Source organism: Canis lupus, chromosome 10 (genome assembly GCF_011100685.1).
Source record: "Canis lupus familiaris isolate Mischka breed German Shepherd chromosome 10, alternate assembly UU_Cfam_GSD_1.0, whole genome shotgun sequence".
Taxonomy (NCBI): Eukaryota; Metazoa; Chordata; class Mammalia; order Carnivora; family Canidae; genus Canis; species Canis lupus.
The window spans coordinates 67,543,507-67,550,612 of record NC_049231.1 but is presented as its reverse complement, the minus strand read 5'-3'; positions in this window follow the sequence as shown (position 1 = coordinate 67,550,612).

Genomic DNA, 7,106 nt, shown 5'->3' with positions numbered 1-7,106 from the left:
TAGAAGCCCAGCTCCAGACTCCTGAGTCAGTGTTCCTGTATCATAGCGGTTCTCCAAGTAGTCTTTGTGGTTCCTTCTGCCACCTTCCAGCTGGCTTCCCTGTGAATTGATGGGTTTTCTTCTCCCTCACTAAGATCCCAGGCCCATCCCCTTGGGTCGTTCTTCTCCAGGTACCACGTCTACAAAATCCTGGGTCACTAGGTAGGAGAGACATTTGGGGCGCCTACTAAAATCCACATGTCAGACACCGAGCTAGACATTTTGAGATGCTATTGATGAGTTCTAACCGTCATCCCTGCTCTCAGACACCTTACAACATAGTTGGACAGACACCGTGGAAGGGTCAACGGAGCAGGCCGGGGCGGGAAGGGGCCATAATGGAGGCCTTGCCCGAAGTGGGAGTACGGAGGCTGCGCAAGCAGATTGGGCCTGTGGTTAGCCTCCCAGGTATTTTAACATGACCTATGGAATTACTGCTTTCATGTCTTATATGCCCTTACTTAAGATGAGCCTTATTATGCTTCTCGCCATATATATATTTTGAAGAGAATCCTCAGAAAGGCGCTCATCTTCCCCACCACAGAGACTCTTGTAGCTCTGTGGCTTAAATAATAATAATAACAATAATAGCAATCAGGGTAGCTATCATCGCTTGCACACTGACTATGAGCCAGACTCCTGGGTAAAAACTGTGAGCTAACAGATGATCCATTATGTTGCAAAAGTTCAGAGACAGCCCTGCCTTTCATGAGTTTTAGAGTTCCATGCAGGGAGGTCTCTTGTTTAGCCTTTTCTGAACTTCCAACCGAGGAGGGGGCTTGCCTCAGGAGTCCCAAATGAGTGATACAAAGCGCAATTCATAAGCTTGTCCTACAACTTCCTGAGGAAAGAGCCTTCCAGAACTCACACACCAAATAAAATAGTTAAGGGGAAAATGAGAAAAAGGTTGTGTGTGTGTGTTTTTTTTTTAAATCAATTATACTTTTAAATTATTTTCTTCACAGGATTTATTAGAACAAGAAGAAAACCCCCTAAAGTTCTGAAGAAATATTAACATAACATGCCTGTAACTCATGCTGTGTTTAATGAGAGGTGCTGTTTTTCCTGCCATGGGGGCCATAGCCCAATGAGTGATGGCTCTGAAAAGGGTCACATACATATTCATCAAATTCGACATGCACATGTAAACTGGTTTTAATAGGCCATGACAGCAGAAGTTGTGTCGGGCAAATAGCTGCACATGTGCTCCTTCCCTCAACTGGCATATTTAGCCATTAACGCTCTGGTATCCATGGATGAAATATTAGCTTGTTAACTTATGACCATCAGTTGTTGATTCTCAGTGGCAACCGAGGGAAGAGATCCTCTCAGCTACTTTATTAGGGGTGAAGCTTGAACTTCAAGATGCTCATTTAACTTGAATGGTGCCATTAATACCGTTCTGTTCCCTGAACCTGGACTCCAGAGAATGTGGGCAAAAACGTTCTAACCAAAATTGACGCGACACCCCGTCCAAACTGAAGATGGGTCTTATCATGGCTCCTACCGTGTCACTGTCACAGACGGCGTGGGTTTAAAACTTTTTCTTAACATATCTCAGTGTAAGATTCATTTCCTGTGAGTGTCAACCAGTTTGAAGGTTGCTGAGGCACGCATGGCTGGTTAAGCAGACACGAGTTGCAAATATGAACCCTTCGAATACTCTCTCCTGGATTATCTGATGAATACATTGTCAAACTCACAAGTAAATTATCATGAAGTTAGTGAAACCACGATTGATTCTTAAAAAAATACCATCGAGTAGTAAAGTGAGATGTTTATGTCTTATAGAGGCTACTATACGAGAACAGGACCCCACAGCCCATTATTTTAAGACACTCAGGACCCAAGTTGGGGGTGATAGATTGCTTTATTGTAATCATCTGGAGGCCTCTAGCTACCTCAACTATCAAGCTCCGGATACCTAAATTTGGTTAAACACAAGTATCTTTAACGAACCATGGACATTTGTCCTCATCCATCAGTCAAGTTTCTTCTGGGATTGAATTGGTGTTCCGCTTCCTATAAAACAAACAGCTATGAATTTGCATGGCCTTGAAGATTTGGTCTAACCTAAGTGATTTGGGAAGTGGTTGTCTTTAAGTAACATGTGGAGGAGGAGTTTTCACAGCTTAAAAACTAACCTATCACTCATAATCAATCACATTTTATTATCCCCATCTCGTCCCCCGCATCCCCATCTTTTCCTATCTCTTCTCCAAATCAATGATCGATCTTTGGAAAACAATTTTCTGCCCTGTATGTATTACCCCCAAAACTTCTAGATCTTCACCAGCTTAAAATAGGATCCACTCACCTGCTAAGAGAGTAACCCACATAAAATTATACTATATGGTGAGAAAATATGTTCAAAGAGCAGTTAATTGAATAAAATCACTGACTGTTTAGCTCTTCCTCATGGGTATATTTTCCTGAGGACAAGGAGGTTATATACATGATATCTTTCTCCTGACTTTCCCACAATCAGTTGTGAATGGATCCGATTCTATGAGTTTTGTGCAGGTAACAATTTTCTCAAAAAAAAAAAAAGTATTGGGTATTGGACTTTCTGAGGTAGACATGTCAAATCTATTCTTGGCTTTTCAAAAGGGATGTATTTGTCTTCATTGGCAGACTATCTTGGCATAAGGTAATTTAGGGGAGAATATGATTAATACGGGCCAGTTCTTCATTGTAATATATTAGAAGGCTCAAATTAATTCAACTGCTGCATTACAGTACAATGATTTTCATGCCCCACATCCCATACATTGAGGAGTTGTTACCGATTTTACATGTTTTTTGATAGTCTCAGTTGAAAAGATTATCTCCATGTACACAGGTGATGCAATGTGTGTTCATTATTTTTCCGGTTCTGGCTTGGGCTCATTAGTCCACTGTTGCCAAAGAACACAGGATAATTTGCTTGATTTTTGCTTTTTTTAGGATAAAAAAAAAATAGAGACCTCCATTTCTAACTATTCCAATTACATTTCAGTGCAATTAAGAAACTCATCCCTAGAAAGCAATGTTGCGAGCTGAGGGAGGAAGAGGAGAGCCAGCTCTTCTTTGGCACCACTGCCCATCACCAAGAGTCAGGAATGACTGGTTGCCCTTGGCCGATTCAGAAAAATGCCATCTGGTATAGATTTCCTTTCAACTCATTGGGAGGAATTCAGGATCATGGGCAATAATTGAAAGCTGTTGTCTTTCGGGTGGTATTTTATTTAGGTCTTTTTTTTTTTTTTTTTTCTAGTTAGCTTCTGGAAACCAGGCTGTCTGAGCTAACACACATCTACTTACTCTAACCTGTATTCACACTCCTGACAAATGCCCCTTAAGCTAAGAGTGCACACCCATAAATAATGTGTGGTTTGCATTTATTCTACTCCGAAGTGCTGTAAACATCCAGGCCTACTTATCAGAGGTGTGAGCCTGGTAACGGAGGGTCGTTGAGAACTAGAACCAAATGAATTGAGGTAAGCAGAATGAATGGCGATGCTGGTCATAACTGAACGCTGGGTCTGAATTGAGGCCACTCAAAGTAGATCACATATGACTTTAATCCACCGCTCTGCCCAGCTTTCTTGGGGGATAAATCTGTCTCCAGTTTTTATTTACATATTATCATTTTACCGTATGTCACTGTCATAGTTTCAGACTTGAGTAAATCCACATTTAAATAGTGATTTGTCTCCTTTTGATAGTAAATATTCTCCTAAGTGGTGGTTAGGATTAAAGGGAATTTGTCGACAATAGGTAAAGGGGGCTATTTAGGATTAAATGAAATTATACACTCAGCCAAGAGAGCCTTCACTGGGAAGCTCAGTCCAGCAGGTGCCCACAAATTCCCCCTTTGAAAGTACAGTGATAATTCCCTGAAAGGAGCAAAAGAAAGGGAGGGCGTGGAGAAACAACACACACAAATGTTCTCAGCTCTCCAGACTCCCCGGGAGGGGGCAAATCCTGCCTGCAACAGCCCTCAAGACGCCACCACTTAAAGGTTAGCAAAGAGTTCTTTTGAGGTGACATTTAAACCTTTAATAGCTCCCAGCCAGTTTAGGCAGGAATAATTTCCCCTCACTGGAGGCCCGGAGCCGGGCACTGCTCAGTTACCTGTCTGCAGAGGATGTGAGGGTGTGGAAGAAACCCAAGCAGGGTGATTTGCAAACGGGGGTGCGGTGGGGGGAGGCTGGGGGGGCTGGGGGGCGTGGGGGTGGGGATGGGGCCCGCCGCTGTCTGCCCGCCTTGCCTTCCCGCCCTAATTGCACCAAGGGCCGAGAAAGCTTCAGGTTGCACATTAGGCCCTTGCTGAGATTAGTAATTATAATATCAGTTTCCCCCCAAACAAGGTTGACAGAATGGCTGGGGGAGCAGAGGTGACTCAAAGTTTAGTAAGTCTTGGGGAAAGTTTACGGGCTCCTGCTGCTCTCTGGCTCAGCGACTGGGCCTTTCCACTACCCAGCACCGGCCACAAACAGTAGGAATCCTTTTCAATCACTATTAGCAACACTTCATTTCTGTCATATTTGACCCCTGGCAAACTGCGACTCAGTGAAGAACATTCCTTCCCGAAAGGAGCCAGACATCATTCGGCTGGAGACGATTTACTGTGGGACATGGAGCTGACTGGCTCTCGTCGTCCCCCTGGAGCTACTCAGCCCGGGAAAATGAATGGTCTCCTTGCACAGCAGTGCTTGTTGGGGTGGGGGGGGGGTCTTTCCAGAGAGACCAAGGAAGGGGCGCAGGCCAGCCCTGGAGCCTCCTGACTCGTCATCCTGCCTCCATGCTCCTAGCCAGGGTCTGTTTTTGGAGAACCCTGTCTGTTCAAGTATAATATTTTGTGGCCTTCCTTGAAAGCAAGGCCTCCATCCCGTAGTTGAGAACAGCCACTTTCTCCTCCACGTCAGGGCCACCGTGGTGGCTCCCACTGGTCTTTGTTCACGTTTAATCTGCCTAAACGTGAAAGAAAAAATAAAAAAGACAAACTAACCCCAAAAATAGAAGTTTGAAGGCTGAAGGCACACGTCCATCAACCCTTCCTTTACACACTGCAGGAGAAAGCACTGGGGACTTCTGGACTATAGCGCCCTTCCCCGCCTTGTCCACCGTGGGAATTCCTAAGCAGCGCTCAGGGGGCTGTGACCCAGTCATCAGCTCCTACAGCCCTTACGTATCTCTCATTGTTAATAATATTCATCTCACTTGGGGGAAGGGAATTATTGTTTGATGGTGAGAGTTTCTGGAGGGGGATGATGAAAAAGTTTTGGGTGTTGCTGGTGGTGATGGTTCTCCAACATTGTAAACATACTGAATGCCACTGAACTGCACGCTTACAGTTGTAATGATGAACACTATGTTTTATATATTTACCACAATAAAATATTAATCTAATTTTTAAATAATATCAATTCTGAGAGCACACAGCTGAGCTGTCTGAGCTGCGCTCCCTATCTTCCCATCTTCTAAGATGCATGGTCTCCAAGTGGACCAACCATGGTGAGGAATGTTGAGCCCGGCACCAAAGTACCAATCCTGCCCCCCTTCAGATGCGACTGGAAGCCGAGGTGGGTCAGCAAGAGTTAGAGCACACGTGACTGGGCAGAAACTCGGATGACTCACTAAACACAACAGTTTATGGGTGTGAGTACTCAGGTGGTTTGTTGGGCTGCAAATTAGGAACGAGATGGGCTCAGGGAAAAATGATGGGAACTGTCTTCTTGCAATTACCCACAGACAGTTAAAGAGGCAGGAGATATGGATTTCCAGAAAACCACACATATTTGGGGGAAAATAGGGGTCATTCTCCAGAGGCTTTGATCCGTTAGCTGGCATTTCACAGAAGGCGGCCAGACTGTGTTGATTCGACAACAGCGGTGCAAGCTGGGACCAATTAATTTACACGGCTTCTTGTGGGAAAGACAGAGAGGCCTGATGTGTCCATTGCTAGCCTTAACAAAAGTAACTGTGAAGTGTTAAAATAGTTTATAAATTTATAAAATCGGCGCGTGATTCAATCTTTTGTAACCATCAACACCCATTGAACAAGTATTTGTGAACTGCACTGGTCAGTCTTTGCGATCCTGCATCCAGGTCACCGGGGGGGGGGGGGTGTAAAATTTGAAATCCACACCATTATGTTTTTCCACTTAAAAATCTAAGCACTGGGCTTATTTTAGGCCTTAAATGTTCATTGATTCTAGAGCCAATCATTAATGTCTTGGTTTCATGGATATGGTTGGGCACTAGCTTAAGACCTTCCCGGAGAGTTGTTAACTGTTGGAAACTCATCACCTGGAGCTATAAACGTGATTTAAAAAGGTGGCCCCATCTGAGCAAAGCTTTCCATGGCCACTTCAGCCTAGACTTCATTCTTTTTCTCTCTTCTGACATTTGTTGGGTTTGGGCCGTTCATTGGCAATTAATCTGCTGAATCCAAGGGACATTCTGAGGTGGCCACAGAACATATTGGAGAGAGACAATCTGGGTCAGCTAAGGCAGCAGAGAGCTTACAGGTCATGCCTAGAAGCCATATCCTCTCAAGCGCCATTGTTCCAACAGTTCAATAAATAGTCTCTTCCTACTCTAGATAGAGAAATAAACTAAACGTATCGTGGAATATAACTTTCAAGGGGTGCTATGTATAAAGACAGGACCAGACTGATAGCAGAGACATGTTATTTAAGAAGAACATCTTCCCTTTTGTATCAGCAAACTTTAATCACTCATTTCCCATAACCTGAATACGACTGGAAAGGAAGCTAGACTGGACTCTCCTTGCCTTGATCTTCACGGAAACACATATTAGATAAGACAGAAAAGATTAGCCAGAAAAGTAAGAGATAGACCCCAACTCATGTACAGATTTATAAAGAGAATGATCTCAATAACTGCTCTAGAACTTTGAGGCTTTGACAAAAAGGGAATTTTTGTGAGAAAGGGGTAGGGAGGACTTTTGTTTTTAAAGGAGTTTCCTAGGTTGTTATTTCTTTTTCTCTTTCCATGCATGAGGGGACTGGGATACTCCTCTTCATACAAACCAAATGATGGGGGAACAGGAGGGATAT